Raw genomic sequence first — 22,304 nt, 5'->3', positions numbered from 1 at the left:
AGCCGGGCTCTGTCTAAAGCTTCCAAAACTCTAAAGCTCACTAATTAATACGTTATACCTCTTTTGTTTAATCCCTACAAAACCCAGTCTGATCTTTCAGTTCATCGTGCTAAGCTAAGTTAGCCGACTGCCGGTGGTAGCTTCATATTTAGCGTACAGACGTGAGAGTGGCATTGATTTTCTCCTGTTACTCTCGCGAGAAAGCAAGTAAACGTATTTCCCAAAAATGTTTTCCTTTGATTTTTTACTTTCACTTCACTACAAGCTGAGAGGGAGCTATTACACTGTTTACTCCAAGTTTACTGATTTAGCTTTCACACATAAAAAGCTTTGAAAGCTCATAGAGGACAATATAGTTAAAGATTCAACCAACTCTTCAACCAATTATCCTCCAAAATAACTTTTCCTCCTTCTCCTTCCCATTTACTTTTAACATGTATGGTGTCTGAAATTAAAGAGGCCTGAGAGCTTTTATATAATCTAGATATTAGTCTGCGTCCACAGCATGTAGTATTTCACTGTCTGCTTTTTCCAATCCCTCTGCCATAATGTCATTTAACCGATGTCTTAATCTGAAGAGATCTTGATGATCCAAACCATAATCTTCAAGTTTCATTACTCTTTAGAATTCCTTTCTGTTCCTTTAGTCGTCCATGTTTTAAATCTGGTGTCTGACCTGCTAAAATCAGTATCTTCTGAACGCCATCATATTATTTTCTAAAGTCAAACATCTTCACCTATGAACCTCCCTTGTAAAGACTTGTCACGTCCACTAAGGGGCAGCACAGCACATGATGTGAGCTGTCTGGAGGCAGAGGAGGGAGAAATACTCTAAATCAGGGGTGTCCAAACTTTTTTCACTGAGGGCCACATACAGAAAAACATCCAAAGGGCTGGGCCGCTCACTAGAAGTGAGCTATATTGCTAACTTTAATCCACGAGAGGTGATGTACATCGCCTCACCTCTCGTGGATTAAAGCACGTACTGTTTATAGTGTATATTACACTTTGTATTTATTTTTTTACCTGCAACATTTTGTACATTTTTATTTTGCTTATTTGTTTGTTTGTATTCATGGTGGTGGTCACTTTTACTTCTTTACTATTGTAACACCAGAATTTCCCCCCGGGGATCAATAAAGTATTTCTATCCATCTATCTCTTCAAAACTGGTCGATTTCTGATCTCAGGGAATAACCCCCCCCCCTGCCCAGCACCAGCACCAGCATCAGAGAGGGAAGCTTAAAATAGTCTGTGAGTCCTGGTGCTCGAATTAACAGCCTTACCTCCACTTCCTTGACCCTCGGCAGACACCGTAGAGGCCCTTCCTTTGCGCTCGCCTGTCCCAGCTGGAGCCCCATCCATCATACCTCCACACAGCTCGTCCCATTTAAGTCCCATCATGCCAACTGCACCTGGCACAGCTTCAGAAACATCCTCACCTGTCCTGGTGCTCTTCAGACTGCTAACATCAAGCAGCTCCTCCGTAATGCAGAAGTGATCTTCATTAGTTATTAGCTGTGCTCTCATCGCACACCACGTCTGAAACTTTCTACTCTCACTTGCTCTCTTACGTTTCCTCAATTCTGCCATTTTGGGTCACCTGTAGCACATTTCTTCTTCGGTTACTCATTTTATAGAGAAGCTGCCTCGTTCAAGACAGTTACTCCCCCTAGTGGTGAGACTAAGAAGTACAATACAGTCCAGTGCAGGTTCCATATGTGGGCCGTAGAACAATACATTTTTAGAATTTCCTGCAGGCCAATGAAAATTGGACGTAGTTTGGACACCCCTGCTCTAAATACTAAATGTACACCACAAACACCACATCATGAGGTGAAAGTCCTGGATTCAAAACATTATTAAACTTAAAGTACTAATGGTGCCATTTATTTAGATTATCAAAAGTAAAAGCAGTCATGTTGCAGTGAAATGCTTATGAGCATTGCATGCTGATAATTTATCATAAAAAGAAGAAGGGGGATTTTCTCAGGCCTTAAAGAAACACTTCATCCTGCAGTTTATCACAAATATTCACAACCAGCACTTCTGGAGATGCATAGTTTTCACTGGACAGGATGGGGATGAAAAATTTAATCTGAAAAGAAACTAAAGTTGTCAAACAACTGCAGTGGATTGAAAAATACAGCAATTTGTGGTTTTCTTGTGGTTTAATCGTGCAGTGGTTTTCACCCGTTTTACATGTAGAAGGTCCTGAGTTCAAGCCCCAGTGGGAACAACACTTTATAAAAAACTGACTTCAACCTCCCAATTCCTACACGTGCGAACAAAGCTTATTCCACCGCAGGAAAAAATAAATATGTAGAGATACAGAAGTAAGTTTTTGGATAAATAAGCTGTTTTTTGTCTTAAAGACTCTTAAAGGGTTAGAAAACCAACCTTCTGGATTCTTCTGGAATATTTACAGCAACCTGAACTGTCCCGGCTAAATAGATTAATAATCAAATAAAAGAAGTGCTCGTCAAATAGCTGAATCCACTCCCGCACTGGGGGGCGCTGTGTCCGACAGTTTCTACACATTTCTGAAAACATTTGACATGTTACATCTGAAAGATTCTCCAGGTGAGAAGGTAGCCAGAGTTTGACCTTCTCTAACGGTCTTTTGTCGTTTGTCGTTACACCTTCAGTCTTGGCAGGACAGTCGGGCAGGAATCACGGGGAGAAAGAAAGAGAGACGACATAAAGAAAACAGTGTCCCCCCATGAGGCCACCGGGCTTCGAATCTGAACCACAAACTTTTTCTATTTCTGTTGCTTTGAATAGACGAGGAAAAGCTGATTTGTGAAGATGAACTGACAAGTTATCAGTGTGACATATAAAAACCCAAATAAGAGATCACCAGAGAGCTGATACCAATAATAACAACCTACTTGCTGTTGGCTATTATATAATTTCCAGTAAAGAAAAATCTAAATATCACAATTGAGAGTCAGTTTAAAAAGCACAAATGTGGGAAGAGTCAGTACTCGCCACACACACACACACACACACACACACACACACACACACAGTGAAAGCTCCTGGGTCAGATATGTGGGAGGAAGCGTTCACACCACACACTGATGAAGTCTTAGTCAACTGTCACACACGAGAGAGAGAAAGTGTGTGTGTGTGTGTGTCTTCCTGTTGTTTTAGATTCCTCTTCACCCCCCCACTGCTGCCAGTCCAGGACCTCTGACCCCGGCTGAACCCAGCTGTCAGCTGTCCTGGTCTGCATGGGACAGCTCTCTCTCTCTCTCTCTCTTTATATTCATTTATCAACATTTTTCTTTTTGTCTCAGTTTCATTCTCCTTCTCTTCTCCGCGTCTCTTCCACTGAAGCTATTTCTGCTGTTTGGAGCTGGAGATAAAGTGGTTTATAGTTGGTTTTACAGTATTCAGATCTTTTCCTTAAGTAAATGTACTAATAACACACTTTACAAATACTGTGTTACAAAATGTCACTCAAGTAAAAGTATGCATCAGGAAAATGTATTTAAAATGATAAAAGCTAATGATTATTTTCACATTTTCAAAATAATATAATTAAGTTACTATGAAATAACTGTGAACAAGAGCGAATACTAACTACAGACAAATAAAACTAGATAAATGTAGCACACAGAGGCTCCATTTGAACAGGATCAGGTAAAATTATTGGTTAAATTGACATATTTTGTCTAAATTAGTCAATTAAAAGCATAATCACCTACATAAAGTGAACCATACAGTGCAATCACACCAGAAAACAGATCTAATTCCAATATATTGTGTATTTTAAATGCAAACATGTTTAAAATAACTATCTTGACTCCTGAGTAAAATAAGGCCAACGTGAAAACTGTATGAAGTTTTGGTGATATGCTGTATCAAATACCTTTAAATCTGGTTATTAGACTTGTGTTTTAGTCACAGGTCATTCAAAGCCCTTTAGAATAGATAATAATCAGGTGAAATCATGTTTCTAAATGTGTGTTTTGGGGTGAAGATCAGTCTTGTTGTAGCAGCTCTTCTCCACACAGGGGAGGCAACAGCATCTCTTTAGGACGAACCAAACACACAAACATCGTGGCTCGTCTCTTATGTTTTTATCTTAACCCTTTAACGTCCCCACCAAGAAAAAAGCAATGAAAAAATGTATTCTTTATATATTTTATTTCCTTGGGGCACTAATTACAAAAATCAATGTTTTTTTATGAACAGACCCCACATTTTTTGAAATATTGGCCTCTACCAAACGGTTGGGATGTCGTAAGTAAAACATGTTTTCAATAAGATATAGTGTAGGTTGAGCAGAAGGTTAAAGGGTTAAAAACAAAAAAAAAGAAGTGGCCGTCAGATGCTTTGTTCTTCTACATGAAAAATATGAGGATAAAGTGACTACAAAACAAAACAAAACAAAAAAAGAACAGGAAAAGTCAAGAGCAGCTGATGCTGTCAAATCCTGGCTCGCTGAGATGTTTTGAAATCTTACACTAAATATCCTCTCTACTCTCATCAAAACTCATTACCTCCCCTCATATACATAATCCTCATTAATCCTACTTGTACTCATGAACAACGTGTGAAAAAAGAAGAAAAAAACACTCTTTGAAATGAGGGTCCGCTTCATTCCAGCTTTGGCGCCTTCAGACAAAAATATCTCAGGATACCATTAAAAAAATGTCAAATTCAATTATGCCTTTCTCTCTTTTGGATTTATTAGACATCACACACCCACACCCACACACACACTTATGTAAAAACTGAATGAAAGGAAGAGGAAGTCCTGAGGGCTTTGAAAGCATGATTGGGAGAAAGCTCTTGTGCGGGTGAGAAAGGAGAAGGTGAATAACGGGCCCTGGTAGCCGGCAGCCAGCACAAAGTGGAGTGGAGAGCTCCATTCTCCCTGCCAGAGAGGGAGACCCCTCACGGGGGGTGGGTGAGGGCCCAGAGGGCCCTCGGCAGCCCGGGAGCCTCTCTTAATGAGAAATTCCTGGGGATTTAGAGGGGCGCAGAGGTCTTCATTTTCTCACTGCGCACACGGGCCCCCGGTAGCCGGGTGGTGAGGGTTCTCTTTCAGCCCTGAAACGTCCCCAGAGGAAGGGAGAGTACCCCCATTCAGCAAGAGCAGGGGCCCGCCTGCCTGCTGGATTATGTATATGAGATGTGGGTTGTAGGATCACAACCTGCCACCTTCTGCACACCGCAAAAAATGTCAGGTCATTTAAAGCTGCACCTGCCTTCACAAAGTGGGGCTTCGGCAGGCTAATTAAGCTAATTAAGATGCTGCATGTTCACACTGATGAGTGTCGGGACAGGAAACACAAGACGTGGGCTGACATCGACACCTTCATGGCCAAAATCAGCACAATATGTAAACGATTATGAGCACTTTTTAAATTCAGAATCAACTTTATTCAGGTGCAAAGATGCAAACTGAAAACACAGCAGCATTTCTTTCATTTTAAACATTAATATGAATGACTTTTCTCACAACTTCTGTTTTTCCACTTTGGCAAACTGCTTGGATGTTTGTCGTAGTTAAAATAAATCATTACACACTAATAAAACTTCAACAGCAGATAAGATATTGATTTCATACCAGACGATGAAGATGATTTTTAATTTTCCAACAATATCCCTGCATGGCACTGACAGTATGTTTACAAAGTACAGTATGTTTACAAAGTTCACTGAAATAAACAAGAAGTGTAAGCGAACAAACAGTCTAATAAAGAGTCCAGCAGACGATGAGGGCAATGGATCAGTCCGGTGGATCAGTCCGAGGCATCACCTGCCCTTTATGACCCTCCTTCTTCGGGAAGGAAAAACTCAAAAAACCCAGTGGGAAAAGAGAAACCTCCGGGAGCACCACAATGTTTAGTGTGCTGCAGCATCATCGGATGTGAACATAAATCCTGGGAGGCTGAGCTGCTATTTTTTAATCATCATTTCTCACATTTCTCAGTTATCAAGTCGTCCCTCTGACCCTGGACGACATGGAGAAGCTGCTGCTCTACATAGAAGAGATGATCACCTCCAAACTTTCACACCTATTGACTGATGTGACCAGAGAATTCAACAAATGGAAAAGTTGCTTAAGAAGATGCAAAGCAGACTAATTAACCAGATAAAAACAGGTTGACGGCAGTAAATCAGTTCAGTTCAGCACCTGTAGCTCTTTCAGTGAAGTGTTCACTTTAAAAACTAGAATATTTCCACTCCTCTGGCTGCAGGCGAGTGGAGGCAGATCTCACCCTTGTGGAGGTTACGTCTCTAAGTGTCTAATTAGAAGAATGAGCGGTGCATTGAAGAGCCTGTCAGAGCCTCCCAGCACCAGGCCTTTGGACCCGCTCTGGCCCCCGGGCCCCCGCCTGAGACGCTCTCACAGCCGCCTCCTTCGGCTGAGCTTCAGAGCCAGGGCGTCGGACATTGTGTTGAAAGAGCTCTTGCTGTGGATCGACTCAAACAAACCCCAGTTAGCTGTTTGACGGCTTCACAGGTAGAGAGACGGCGTCCTCTCTCCAGGACTCAACTCCTCAGGAAGCCGGTATTCATGCTGGAGCATCAGGGGAGCTCAGGGGAAAGCTTCCCCATTTACGTCTATTATGTTTTCAGCCTGGACTGAACTCTGCCAAGACAAACCATGGAGTAGATTTCTGTGTGTAGACCTACTTTGAAGTGATTTAATAAATGCAATGGAAAAAGCCACAAGTGTTCAGATAATAGATATAAAATTGCTTGAAATTAGGCTTGATGGCTGTCAGGGAACATTAACAGCACAACCGCTTTGTTTTAGTTCAATTTAGGTATTTTTGCAGATTCTGCCTCCAGTTTTTATGAGAAATTACACCAAAAAAACACAGTTTTTGAGTGGTAAATTTCTAATTCTCACAAAGAATCAATCAACATTAATCAGTTTGTCAACAGTATTTCCCTCAAAATCGTGGTCACCTTTAATGACTTTAATTTACATTCATTATTTATCAGTTTTTAATGTTTTTTGGATTCTTAAGGCCTTTTCACACAATAACTGCTTACATGAAAGAACGTTCCCAAAGTGGCTGCTGCCACTACGATCTGGAGCTGCGATTACGCTACGTCATAGCGTTCATACGTCCACCTACGACACCTACTGTACAGGAGTGTGTAACATCTTCAGCTCTTTATAGTTAGTGGGTGCTGTGCGTACTGCTTCGCTCCACTCTGCTTTGACCCACGATGCTGGATTCATTCTGTTTGATTGGCCTTGAGTCCTCTTTATACCTCTTTATACCACGAATGCTGTGATTGTAGCCGCTTCTACTCTGCTGTCGTCCTCTCATTGAGATGAGTGGAGGCAGTGAGTTAGTGTGAATTTCATTTCTGTCAGAATTGTCATTCTGGAGGACTCTGGTTATAAGCTAACTTACTCTGGTGAGGTCACAGACGTCACTGAAATAAAGAAGTGATTTATTCCTCTTCTGTGATAACTGTGTTTCATGCTGTATATTGTGTTCACATTCAGGGCCGATGAACAGTAACACCAACCACTCAAAGCTCCACCAGACAGTCAGACAGGTTGGACAAACTGATTTGGACACTTCCAACCATAAACACCATAATACATGTGCTGGACATGGTACCTAAACCAGGCCAGCAGCTCAATGCAGGAGTTTTATGGGTGTGTCTGCTTAACTTTGACACCAGTGGTGGAAAGTAACTAAGTACATTTACTCAAGTACTGCACTTAAGTACAGGTTTGAGGTACTTGAGGCTTCTACTACAATTCAGAAGCAAACATAGTTGTAGTTTTTACTCCACTAAAGATTTTGAAGGCATGACTTTTACGTGTAACAGACTATTTCTACCTTACAGCTTTAGCTTATGTAAAAGATCTGAGTACACACACACACACACACACACACACACACACACACACACACACACACACACACACACACACACACACAGGACAGGGCCTGCTTGGCTTTGAGCTGGACTGTGTTGGTCAGTGCCATTTCAGAGCCAAACAACCCTCCTTTATAAACCCAAAGCACAGCCGGAGGCTTTGGCAGAAAAAATGATCTCCAGTCGAGCGCTCAGCGTGAGCAGCGGACTCTCTGTGGACGCCGCCGCAGAATGGCTTAGGATCATTATGCGTCTATTCTGGTGATGAAAGAAAACTAGGCTTTCACTTAACTGTTCAGCACAGAGATGGCTGCACCTTCATCTCACCACGGTTTGGATAAAACCTCATGAGTCATCCTCTTACTCTCCAATAGAATCATAAAATCGTTCAGAGAGACATTGTATTATAAAGATTAACAGAAATGTGTATTTTTATTGTAAAAGTTCCAATTTCGTGACACAACACACACTAAAACACTGTTGGGTCAATACTGGGTTAACGTTACCCATATCAGACACAGCAGGCTCACATTTTACCTTAAAAACTCATTTATCATTAGTTGTCCAAAATGGTGTTTGTGACATTAGAAACTGCAAAAAGACACAAATGGTGACAGTTTAATTTATAGTTTGGGCAAATAAGACAACAGTAATTAATTACTGTTAATCCAATGATTTTAAGTATGAAGTTAAACAAAAATAATTATTGTAGCTGCTGCAAAATGTATGACTACTTTTGTCAGAAGGCAGGATGATGAAAATGCATTTGAAAGAGGTTTTGAAAAAAATGAAAATATATGCGAAGCTAAAAAACTAATTTCTGTCAAAACAAAAACACTAAACTCTATGAACAACATAATAACAATTCCAAGAGGAATTATGTTTAACAAAAGTTTAACTAAAGCATCACTGTTAACCACCAGGTTTAAACAGGCTTTAAATCTGCATCCCTCTGAACAGGACACTTGTTAGAGATCCTCCAGGACCAAATCCAGAACACACAAGAGAAAAAGCTGGAGAGGTGCTGCTTTCTCCCTCTGGCTAAAAATTAAACATCCGAGAGCTGATTGTTCGTTATTTAGCACAAGTGTAAAGAAGTCGTCTTTGCAGGAAAAATGTCCGGCTAATTGGTTTGTTAAGACGGGAGAGGGTGTGAGGAGAGAGACAGGGAGAGAAATTTCCCCTTTCTTTCAGTCCAGACAGGTTAAATGTGCAGTTAGACTCGGACAATGGAGCCGTCCTTTCACATGCAAAGATGAGGTATATGGAGCGAGCCGGGTTTTGTGGCCGGTGTTCAGACTTCAATTGAGAGGCACCAAAGCGTGACGGTTTCCCCTCCCCTTCCATGCCTCCCACATTCCCTCCTTTGCTCACTTCGGCCCTCCTCGATTCCTTCCTTCATTCTCCTCCACCTTGTCCACGTTTAGCTCCATCGTCTCATTTAATTTCAGCCCCGTATCTCCAAGGTTTACCTTTACAAGGTGGAGAGTAAGGCTGTAGAGGCCGCGATGTGGAGGCCAGGGTGTGGTTGGACAAGTAGCACGTCTGACCATGACCTCTCTGTAACCTTTACCTTACTGTAGTGACCCTGCACAGATATAACCAGGTGATAATGTAGTGGACATTATCCTCTACTGTTATGTGAATATTTTAGTTGGCTCATCCAGAGAAACGGGTGGTGGCGCTATTCCTCCAGTCCATTACCATAAAACCGTTGGAGAAGAAGAGGGCATGTAAAAGTGCCACTGTGACTACCAACTACCTTTTGTAACTAACTTTGTAAAATGTTATGGGTACATATGCAAATGTTTGTATTATCTAATTAAATATCCACTGATTTGCATAAATTTGCTGAACTTTCACTACATAGATTAGAAAATACTGTCAACAGCCATAAGAAAAACTGTTTCACCATGTTTTTCTAGCAATAAAATGTTATGTAAATGAATGAACAAGCCCCTCGGTCAAAACCTTCCAAATATAGGTACCAATAAAACTTAGCAGTTTGGTGCATGTAAGTGCTGCCAAAGTAGAGATTTCTGTTTTGGAGAAAAAACTCATTCTGAGGAAATGGCCTTTAAAAACACGAATTTAGGAGAAATCTATACACAAATAGACAAAGTGTAGCAGTGTAGCAATACACACCTAAATGTTTGGATGTTTTCTTTCCAGTAGTCTAACAGAAGACACACTATGGAAGCAAAACAACCTAAACTCTAAAAATTGACCAGTGCATAAAAAGCAATAGTAGTTGTCAGTAGTTTCTTGCTTCTGAGGGGCGTTAGATTCTCCTCATCGATCCACACAGATCTGATGTTTTTATTAGCCACAGTGTGCGTCATGACTTGTTCACTAAATCAAAGCATTAAAAACATACTTCGGCATTACCCCTAAGGATTCATTAAACAGAGATTGAAAATGTGCATTAAAAAGGTGGATGGAAGCGCAGAACAGAATCAGATGTTTTCTGCTAAAAGAGACTTTCATAACCGACTTGGGTGTGTGGCCGAGGATAACTAACGACATAAAGTGGGATTTTTTGTGTTTATCCTGAAATCTGCACTCTTTTTTTTTTTACCAGTGAGATAGTTCAGACACAAAAAACATTCTGGCAGCTTCACGTTTTGCTTCTGATAACTGGAGCTGCTGTATCCCGCCTCACCCCAGCACAGCAGAGATAGGACAGTGGTCAGACAGGGATCGGCTGTGGAAAGAAAGAAAAGAGGGAAGAAAAGAGGAAAAGCAGTTTGAGGGTGGTAGCGGAGGGGCTATCGGGTGGCGAAGGGGGTTTGTCATACAAAGACTGAACCCGTGAAATGGTGCATGTAAAAGCCCGGCGCTGGTCGGCTCATTGAGTTGTCAATCTACCCGGCAGGTCCTCTGTATGATGAGACCTGTCAGAGAGCCTCAGAGAGGGAGAGACCAGAGGGGTGGGGATGACCTAATGCTAAATCACCTCCCTCCCTTTTCTCCTTTGAGGGGTTTGAGTGACATCCCCACCGGCCCTCAATACGACCCCCTGTGGCGCCATGGCAGCAGACGGACCGGACCAATCAGGACGCCGGACGAGGGCTCTCTGGTCAGCAGGGAAGACTAAACATTGGAGGATTCTCAAGAGATGCAGGTGGTGGAGAGAGTAATATCAACACCTCACAGTCATGCAGCACAGACACAGCAGCGTCAGTGGACGTTACATTAACCTGTCACACCTCAGTTTTATGCAGCTTATTTGTGTTATATGGTTTTATTATTCAGTATTTTTTCCTGTGTCTTATGTGTTTGGTTTTGTTTTTCTTTTGTTTTGAGAATAATTGGACAAGTGTCTCAAGTGTTTGTTGTTTAAATCAAATCAAACAGATACGACATCAAACTAATCAACCTGTGGCAGAAATAAACATGCAGGGGGCTGACAATATGACAAACAATATGAAATGACCTGAAATGTAATATTATCCCTCTTAGGAGCAGAGTTTGTTATGAACCTCATGGTTTTTGTACCTTTTATGCACTATTTTCTCCATAAAAAGACTGTGTCTGTGATTAGAGTTGTACAATCCAGTCTTGTAGTATTGTGAATAATTGTGTGCATTGTTTTTTGTGTCTGACTATAAACTCATGGATGTGTTACTCAGACCAGCCTTGCTTTTAACATGAAGGAGCTGAGGTTCTCCTCACAGCCTTTTTCCAACAGGTGAGCCCAGATAGTCTATAAAAGTTAGAATTGAGGAACTCTCTACCTAAGAAACTACCTCTTTTACTGGAAATCTGTTATTTGTCTGGTTTCTGTCTTGTTTTTATCTTGTAGACCTCCTTAAAGTCACATGGAGCAGTAACTCCCAACACGAAGACAGACAAAGTGTCATGGCTTCATCCTCAACACTAAGCCTCTACAGTGTGCATCACGGTCCGACGGAGCAAACAGGACAACATCATCAGCAAAAAGGCAGAGACGCACTCCTGAGATCACCAAACCTGCACTCCTTTGAGTTTGTCATTGGAAAGCACAAACAGTGTGGAGGTGAAGAAGGAAAAGAGTTAACTCAAACAAACCAAATACAAAATTCTGCAAAGTTAATATTTCCAGAGAGAAAGTTCACCAATTTCATCTTCAGTCATTTGCCTAATTTCCAACTTTCAGACAGCAAGGGGGCAGGTGGCGGCACAAACAGCTTCACCCACTGGCCTTTAGTTCTCTGTCACCTCCTTCCACCTATCACACCATCTCTTTGTCTGTCTCCGTCTCCCAGAGTTCAGCTCTGGACCAGACGCATTGTCCTCCTTGATGACTTGACGTCTCTGTCTGTCACTGAGACGCACACACAAAGACATACACACTCATACCAACACACCCCCAATCACCGTCTGGCATCCTGACAGATTCTCTTTCAGAGGTTACATGTCAATCTGATTTGACAACCGTGATAAAGACTTTTAGATTCAGTCCCACTCCGAATACAAACAGGAATTCAACACCATCCGCCTGGTATTAGAGTGATTCCGGATAGACGATTCAGTTTTTGCTTGTTTATGAGACAACAAACATAATGTTGCTGTGGTGAAACAACTTCTTAGAGCATAAAACATTACTGAAAGTAGTACACATTTAAATCTGTCCATGAAAGAATTCGAAATTCAAAATTACAATTCAAAATACGGGCAATAAACAAAGGTTTGAATTAAGAGACTAAATCACAATATTCATTAATGCAAACATTCAGGATGATCTTCCGGGTCTATAAAATGTATGTATATGTGTGTTTATGCAAAAAAGAGACTGTACACATTTTGTTCCTGCTTTAGTTGGATACAAATTTTCTTCGTCTGTTCACCGGACCGTCTGTCTGACGTCTGGTTTCATGTAAATATCATAATTTGTTTAGAATGTAAAATTCAGTCTTTATATTTGAGATTCAAAGTTGAAGCGAGCTGCTGGAGGGAAAAGACAGAGATGGGCAGGATTTGCATGGGGAAGGGTAGTTTGTACTGTGCGACATTTTGACAAGGTGACTTCTACAGATAGTTTTCATTAGACGGTGTAAACCACTTGTAGTGATCAGGTCTGTCCGGGGCAAAGTGATCACTTTAAGTGGAAGATTACTATAACTGATTCCTTTTTCTTTTTAGTGCCATTGAGATGACCATCTAACTGACATTTGTATAAAGTAGTGAAACAGCCAGCTTTACTACTTATTGCATTACACATCATGTGACATTTCTCATTTTTGTAGGTTTTGTTCCATCATTAATTCAATTAATTCAACATTTCGAAAAGTTTGCTGTGGCACGTCAAACTTTTTTTCTAATGTCCTAATCTTTAATGTCCTAAACTTCACGAAATGCGACAATGACAAACGCATCAACTTCATTGAAACATGTTTCAACGAATAGGCCGTGATACAGCTCAATATCCAGCCAGCCAAAGCCAAAGGGAACAACAGGTTAGGGAACATAGGGTTTACATTGAGAACACAGGGCTGAGGGAACATTGGTTTGAGGGAACAGACATGTTCACCATTTCAACTTAAAACTTTGTAAATATTTCAGTGTTGTATTTGCAGCTAAAAATAAGCTTCACGTTGGAAGTAGACATAAATTGTGAGGCGCAGAATCATCTAATATGGACACTTTGTCACCTACAGCATGAAATGTTATAATCTTAAAATCTTAAAAGTGTCTGTCTTGTTTTATCTGAATGTTGGGGTTTCGTTTTTTCGACTCCTAAAATGCATTTCAACCTTTACAACCCACTTTTCCCATTTTTTTAATAAAATAAATTAAACTGTTCATTGTTTTGAATCCAAAGAGTTGAGTCATTATTCTTATTCTCAGTCTTGACTCGATCGAATTGTGGGAGGACATTTCAGGAATACTTGTTAAAAAAGTTTTATGGTGGATCAAAACCCTTGTGGCATGTGTTTTATGAGCAGTTCTCTGTCTCTGCTTGGCCTCGGTGCCACACACATCCTCCTTTTATTCTCACATATAGTAAACACGACTCAGATCTGCACGCAAAAACAAGCTGTTTTCATCCAACTGTCACATATTTTAAAGAAACATCATAGAAAAATATAGATTCTAGATGTTTTTCCTGTTAGTTAAAGTGAATTCATGTCAACACTTTGCAACATCAGCTAATATTAGTCATGATTACATTTATCTGTAGGGGTATTTTCTCATTATTACCTAGTGATCAATGATGTTAATGCACTAATCACAAACTGTAGTGTTTTTAATGTAATGATTTTAAGCCTCTAGTACTCTTACTGCATGTACACTGCTTTACTGCTGTTTGTGGGTTTTTGTTTTTATCAAGCGATCAGTCGAGTTTAATGCTTTACAACATAATTTCTTCAATACAGAAACAAACAAGGCTCCCGGAACGACTGGTGGCATTTAAAAATACGTCTTTCAGGAACACACACAGATTCCAGCGACAGCTTGGTGACGTCTGGACATCCGAAGTGACAACAACAGCCTGCGCCACAACATGAGAAACCACTTTGTTTGTGACTGACTGAAAACGTTTCTTGCTCCTGGAGTTAAAAATGGAGAGTCTATATTTTAGGACCCTCAGAGGTGGGCGGTTTGTCCCCAGCTTGGCTTGGCACGGCACGGCTCGGCTCAGGAGGCCCTCTGGGACTGGCCTCGTTTGTTTGGACAGCAGGCAGTAATGTGGCGAGCTGCAGCCCAGGAGACTGACCAGGAATGTGGCTGAAGGTCTCATCTGGCCTCATCAAAAGACGACCGTGAGCCTCTCTGCTGTCTCCTCTCTCTAAAAAACCCCAAACCATCAACAGTGAGATTACTTCTCGACCTGCCAGACCTCCCAGCATCACACTGTTTGAAGCACAAAAGAAGATTTTACTCAAAATACAAATACAAATTACCTATTTATTATTGTGTTGTTCTCCGACGGCACTTTTTCCAACTTTAATCTCAATCGTATCCAGGATATATAGAATAAAACAGACCTGTTATTCATACTCACATCCCAGACAACCTCTGTCATTTTCTGTTCTGTTCATGTCTGGATGCCCCTGACCTCATTTTATGATTAAATATCTATTTAAACTTTATTTTTGATGACTTTTCCCAACATTTTATGTCCTGCATTAAAATCAGTGTGGCAGTCGACAGCTGATAGCAGCACATTAAGAAAACATAATTCACAGCTGTCCTTGGATGGTTTCTTATAATATTTTATCAAGGGTCCTGTCTGTCAGTGTGGTATCGTGGTCTGGACAGGATTTAGACTCCTTTCAACAGCCAACAGCTGCAGTTTAGAGATGTGGTTCACCTGCAAAATATCACTGAAATAGATTCCAAATGCCAAAGCAGCACTGCGAAGATCACATCACTGCTTGAACCTGCTGGCTTGAGTCCACAGAGTGACTTCTGGCTTTATGGCCCCCTTGACCTCAAAGAACAACCAGTGCTGCCTGGTGACCCAGTGAGGAAGAGCACTGAAGCTGAGGAGCAAAATGTTATCATAACTGATCCAAAAATGCATCCAAGAGGGTTAAAACTGCAAGACAGCTCACTGACTGTGAGCTTAGACTAAGCTGCTGTAAGAGAAAACATGTTTTTTCCCTCAAGATATTTAAGGAACTGCAGGCGGGTTTCACGTATCACGTCAGAACAGAGTAAAACCCACAAACTGCAAAACATTGCATCCACAGTGCAGCAAATAACACAAGCGTTGTTCCGATGAGGTGGTCCATTCATCATCACCTTCTGCTGCTTCTTCTTCTTTTTTCAGTTTTCATCTCAGAAATGTTGTTTGTAGTCTGTTTGGGCCATTTTGTAGCCGTTCTCCATTGTTTTGTGGTCGTTTTGTGTCTGTTCGTGGTTGTTTGCATCCGTTTGTGGTTGATTTGTATCTGCGGTCATTTTCCTCATAGTTGTTTTCCATCTCTTTGGATATCGTAGTAGTTGTGTTATGTCTCTCCTCTTGCTCGCTTTGGATTTCTTCTTGGTCGTTGGTCTTGGTCTCTTTTTGGTTGTTTTGCATCTCTTTCTCTGTCTTCATAGTTGTTTTGTGAGTCTTATTGATCATTTTATGTCTCTTTTTGGTTGTTTTGCATCTCTTTCTCTGTCTTCATAGTTGTTTTGTGAGTCTTATTGATCATTTTATGTCTCTTTTTGGGTTCTTTGCATCTGTTTGTGGTTGGTTCTTGTGTCTTTGTGGTCGCTTGTTTGATTGACTTTCCAATAAGAAATATTTACTCAGGCTCTGGCCTGAAGTCCCCTGATCCCTTGGGCCCCTGAGCCTGTGACCAGAAGGCCCATTCAGTAATCCATCCACAGTTTTCAGTTGTCTGTATCATTCACATTTAATGGAAAAGACATGCCTCTGTTTTAATAAATATAGCTATATGTGCATAACTGCAAATCAGTTATTTTTACGTTCCGAGTCCGTCTTTTTCAGTTTTACACATGTTACCACAGGGATTTTATGTTTCATATCAACGCTGTCCCTGAATACATCCTTTGTAGACACAGATTGAGGTCTGAAGCTGCTGACAACGTGCTGCTTTCACTTCACAGACTGTGTAGACGTTGTTTAAGTCTTATTTGCAGATTACAGCTATGAAAGAACCCTTATAATAATTACACTCACTCTCTCTCATCAGCTAAGGTTTCCATAACAAGCACAAAGTCTAAGATCTGAGAGTTTGTTTGATGATTGTATTCCTTTTTATGAGATAAATAATCCTGCACTACATGTTCTCATAAACTAAAGTTCAAAATGAGCTCCAATCAATTGAAGTAACAGTGAAACAGTGAGTTTGTGTATCACAGTGAGCCCACTGTTTCTGAGAGTCCAGGCAGCTCTCGGCTCGGCTCCTGACATCCTGCTCTTCCTCTCCTCTCACCTTTTAATTGGTCCTAGCGGCCGCCGGCCTGTCAGGACGTCTCGGGGCAGCATGACGCCTGTGCTCCCTCCCTTACAGCTTGGACAGAAAGGCCTCTGTCTGCCTCACTTTCCATACTGAGCGACAGCGAGAGGAAACTTACCTGTTCTGCTCATTTCTATTGTGAGTTATGAGTTTAGAAATGTCTGCTCCAGCCAAGAGAGTCTAATTTTAGCAACAGTAGGCAATGAAGTAGACGGCATTAAAAGAACATTTCACAGTATTTTATGCTATTTTTGCTGTTGCTGGGACTTTCCTGTGCGTAGGCTGTTAAACACACCTCGTATGGAACCATAATTAAATTAAGTGACTTTTAGTAGCCGTCCATTAGTTGCTGCTCTGGAGATTTCGTATCTGTGTCGAGGTTAATCTACAGATTTAGTGTCACCCTGCATTACCCACAATGCAACTTGAATTCATTCACTCAACTGTATGTATTTGGGTGTGTTAGGTTAGGCAAATGTCGCCTCACGCTGCTAGCCTCGAGCGGGCCACAGACGCCTGGTAACTTCACTTCTTTTTAACTCCACACACACTAACATGTGAAGTCATATGCAGACGTACTCCCCAACACCTGTAAACAGACTTTGATGTCTTTAAAGGATATTTCTGATATTTTTAAACCAGGGCCCTTTTTTTTTAATGACTATAGCTACAAAACGTTTTGGAACTGGTCCAGTAGATCGCCTCAGCCAGCAGCCCCAAATTAGCTAATGGCAAATGGGCTGTAATGGCTGTAATGTCAGCCAGTCAAAGTCTGTCCTCCCAAAGTGCTTCTTCTTGCCACTTACAGGCTCAGATTGTTATTCTGACAACATTATAGAAATGACCCCTGCAGAGAAAGACCTGCAAGATCCTTTTAGTTTAACCAGAAACAGCCGTTATATTGCTCTCTACAAAGCCGCCAGACCCCACTGACAAAAAAAGTAATTTTACCTCACAGAATGTGGGAGTTGCTGGTCTAGTGCTGCCTCAATCATTTAGTTAGATTCTGTTACTGTGTGATTTGTGTGTGTTTTAAAGAATCAGTTCTGATCTGAGCCAGTGTGTGAAAACAACAAAGTCACAGCAGCTACACTAACAACTCCTAAGGTCTGTGAAGTAAAATTACTGGTTTTGTCAATGGAGTCTGGTGGCTTTGAACCAAACGATATAATGGCTGTTTTTCCTCAGACAAAAAGGATCTTATAGGTCTGTCTCGGTAGGGATCCTCTCTGTAATGTCACGACACAGTGGATAACAATCTGAACCAGTCAGCAGCAAAAACAAGCATTTAGTGCACTAGAGGATTTCCTCCAGGGTAGCAAAACTTTTTGTACCTACTAGTTATTTCAAACCCGAAATATGTAAAAATAGTAGAGTTATCATTTAAGTAGTAGAATATTCTGATAAAAATGTTGCTTCAGTGCAGAAACACAGCTGAAAGCCGTGCCAATCTTCATTTAAAGCTGGATTCAGTTTAGGGCCATGCTTTCTCTCTAACTGTGGAGATGCAGATGGATGAGACGGGCGCCTCTAACAGCAGCCACTGCCTGCTCCTCTGTGTTTGTCTCTGCCCTGTTTCTTTGTCTCTGGATCATTAACGTCTCGTGGAGGAGACCCCGGTGGTCGTCTCCCTGTGTGTCTCTGTGTAGACTGACCCGTAGCTGTGTGGCCAGACGCTGGTGGCAGTTTGAGCCTCCCGGTCACCGGGGCTCTCGCCAGTCTGTCTCACCCCCACGGCGCCCGGCACGGCTTGGAGACAGACAGGTGCCTGTAGCTCACGCATTCAGGAGAAAAAAAAAAAAAACGTAACCACACTTTTGGATGTTGGTCACATTATACAACCTGTGACAAAGACTTGTTCAGTTATATTATATCATTATTATATTAATATATATTATTATATCTAGAAAGAAACTAGACATGTATTCATTTCTCATCTTACCATTAAAAGTCCCCCTAAATGTTGATAAAAACAGCTCCCTCTTAAAGGATAACTCAAAATATCAGCCTTATTTTGTTTTACATGTTTTGGGTTTGGAGGAATGGGGAACAAGTTTTGGAATTGGTCCAGTGGATCGCCTCAGCTTGCAGCTGAGAACAGGCTGCATTGGCTGTAATGCAATCCTTTGTGGCAACCTCTCCTTGTAAAGTACATCCACTAAAAGTACTTGTTTTTGCCACTGACAGGCTCAGATTGCTATTTGAAGTGTCTGGAAATGATCCCTACAGAGGTAGACCTGTAAGATCCTTTTTGTTTAACCAGGAGCAGCTGATATATCACTCTTTTTAAACCCCACCAGACTCCACTCACAAAAACAGTAATTCTAGCATGCAGAACATGGATGTGCTTGTCTAGTTGCTGTGACTTTGGTGTTTTAACACATTTGTTTGGATTAGAACTAATTCTTTAAAACATCAAAGTCACACAATACCACAAATAAACCAACCAATCAAGGCAGCGGTAGACCAGCAACTCCTGTGTTCTGCAAGATAAAATTACTGTTTTTGTCAATGGAGTCTGGTGACTTTGACAAGTTGTCCCACCATTGCAAAATTGGAAAGTGACACGTTAATCTATTTCTGTAACAGAACAGGAGACTGCTCTTCTTTTACTTTTTGTTTACTTTGGGGAGGTTTCCTGCATGGAAAGGGAAATGTATTTTACATTAAAATAAATTACCTCTGAATTTACAAAAATACAATTTGTCTCAATAACCTAAACTTGTGATTACGTTGAAACCTCAGGGTTGAACTCTGAGGGTCGCTTTCCCGGCCTCCTCCTCCTCATCCTCCTCCTCTGATCCGAACAGCTGGTCCCTGTCTTGTCGTGGAGGTTTGTTGTTGAAAGTAAAAGAAAGCCAAACAAACAGAGGGAGGAGCGCTGAATTGTCATCATTGGTACAAACACAACAATCACTGACATACCAGAGAGATCAGAGTCACAAACATCTGTCTGATGTTATCAAAATGTGTCCACGTCCTCACTGATAGAGATAAAGAATAAAGCCAAATTCTTTTCTCTCAGTTTCATACATCTTGTCTGTTTCTCAGCAACACGATCTAAAGTTGTTTGTGTGAACGGTGAATACAGAGCTTTGTCATGAGTTCTTCAGGTGAGGACATTTTGTTGTTGATCAGCCTGGAGAGCACAACATTTAAATTTTCCTTTTTCTTTGTTTTTCCATGTTGACAAGAAACATTTGTTTTCTTTTCAAATGTTTTTATTTTTAATTTTCAATCATTTTTCTTTCTTTCTTTCATTTTCAGCAAATGTCTCCCATCATATTCCACGTTATTACATACATACTTGCCAGTGTAGTATCACATAGAGATAAAAACAAAGACAATAATGACAAAATCTGAAAAATGTTACTGTAATCAAACAACTTTGTCATGCAAAATGAGTCTTTCATAGCAATAACAGTGAATAATCACACAACACTGTGGTTTCCCTCAGATTTATGGAGTGTTTTAGCATCTTTCAGCTATTTTTGGTTTTCCAGCCCATAATTTTGTTGTTTCTTGTGGCCTATTCATGACGTAAACTTTCGTCACGTATGCAACTTAAGTTATTTCCTTGCTTGAGATCGGCTCCCACTCGTCATATAAAGGGTTCTGAAAATGGTCATATATGTTGTTTTTGGGAGTAACTGGAAATCAACCCACTCTGTTGTTTCAGTAACGACTACAGTGTGAACCTTTGTGGAGCATTAAGGAGTGGGTGGAGACCAAAAACAGAGCTAAAAGCCGTGTAAATAACAGTATTTTACCAAAATGTCAACGAATTCCATTAATAAACAGAAATGAAACACCTTAACAGTCATTTCAAATTCATTAGTCTGGATGTGGCCGTGCTAGTGGCAGCAGTTATTTTAATTTGAGAGACTTTGAGGCTCCAGTTGTTTCACCTACATCTTGCATGTACGACGGCGTGCTGCCAGTTTGTTTTAATTAACCTCCAACTGGGATCCTCTCTGGTCTTCAGTGTATAAGCTGCTGCTGGAGTTTGGGGGAGGGAGTAAACAACGCTCTGTACTTGTACCGCTGTAAAAGACAGAAATAAAGATGTCATGTCACATTCAAACACTTGATGTCAATATTCATAAGGAAAAAGCTGATTGCAGAACAAAAATAAATAAGTAAATAGAGTAAAAGGCAAATGTTCCTCCTCAGGGATCAGTCACTGTCGGCCTCACGTTGGTTCTCTGCAGGACTTCCCGGGGAAATCCTTATCTCCTGGGTCCTGGAGCACATGTGACTCTGCTACAACATGTTTGACTTACTGAGGGCATGTAAACAAAATGCAGAGTGGAAGTCTATACTTTCAACAAAGGTAACTGTGAAACCTGATTGTTGGTCAAAGAAGAGCACAAACAAACTTCCGCAGAGTTTCCCATCAGGATCGTAGATCTGGTCTGGCCCGGGGGGGGGGGGTTTACAGCTTTATGGCCCCTTTCAGACATGGAACATGTCACATGTCACATTATGCACGCACCAAGATGGGGGACAATTATTTTATCACTTAACACACCTTAGCGCACATTTCAACAGCATGCACGCCATGAATGCATTTTGGTTGTTAGCATAATGAGTTCTGCTAACAGTTAGCTCCTCACAGGCTAGCACATGCAGACCAATCCGTGCTGAATTCAGACGTGTGGTGCATTGTTCATGTTTTTACAGATAATATTAGTGATTATTAATGAGTGGAACAGAACATGATAAACGTCTATGTACGTACGGATACTTTTTATTCTAATTGTGGTGAAACCCAATAACATGAATGCCTATTCATACCAGGTGTTAACCCTTTGAGGGTCTTCAGCACTTTCTAGTGTGTTATGATTTTTATTTTTAGCATATTTTATCAGTTTTTCATGCATATTGCTTATAATTTTGCAAGATGGTGAATTTTTCAGAGTTCTCAATTTTTTTCATGTATTTTTTTGTGTATTTTAGACCATAAAATGATGCGCATCATGACAAAAACATGGCAATTTAAGGGTTAATTTTTTAAAAAACTAATTAAAATTTGATATGTATGATTAGGGCTGATGCTGGTCTAAAAAACTATTTAAAAAAAATTTAAAAAAAAGAAAGATTTTTAACATTTTTATGGCTTGTTTTTATGCATATACATTTATGTGTGTAAGGATCTTTAACGTGATTATTTCTGAGGACCTTCAAGGGGTTATGGCAGAGGTCCACGGATCAGCTGTCATTATTATAGATTATTTAACACCACATACAGGCCAGGTGTTATTACCAGGTGTGCTTGGGGCCTTTGAATCCACAGCCATGCCAGCGGCTCTGTGAGGCTACACTGTTCTGCTAAAATCCACACAAGCTAACGCGCTCATGTTCAGCAAATTCAACATATACTATAAGTTCATCATCTTAGTTTAGCGTGTTAGCATGTTTACATTTGCAATTTTGCAGGTATTTTTGTTATAAACCAACGTATTTAAAGTAAAAAGTTAAGATTGTGGAAAGATTTGACTCAAAGGAAAAGGAAAAGTAACCAAACTCATC

At 40.7% G+C, this 22,304-nt stretch overlaps 1 long non-coding RNA gene across 1 annotated transcript in view; it reads right to left on the bottom strand.

Moving 5' to 3' along the window:
* The window catches only part of LOC139213250 (uncharacterized), a 72,260-nt gene extending 54,774 nt beyond the window's left edge, over positions 1-17,486 (bottom strand). The window contains exon 1 of the long non-coding RNA XR_011585416.1: positions 17,444-17,486. This is a non-coding gene — a long non-coding RNA (uncharacterized lncRNA). The remainder of the gene's footprint in view (positions 1-17,443) is intronic.
* Between the last annotated feature and the right edge of the window lie 4,818 nt (positions 17,487-22,304).

This window comes from Pempheris klunzingeri, chromosome 14, assembly GCF_042242105.1.
Source record: "Pempheris klunzingeri isolate RE-2024b chromosome 14, fPemKlu1.hap1, whole genome shotgun sequence".
NCBI classification, from domain to species: Eukaryota; Metazoa; Chordata; class Actinopteri; order Acropomatiformes; family Pempheridae; genus Pempheris; species Pempheris klunzingeri.
The sequence above is the reverse complement of the archived record's forward strand: the minus strand, read 5'-3'. Positions and strand labels throughout refer to the sequence as shown.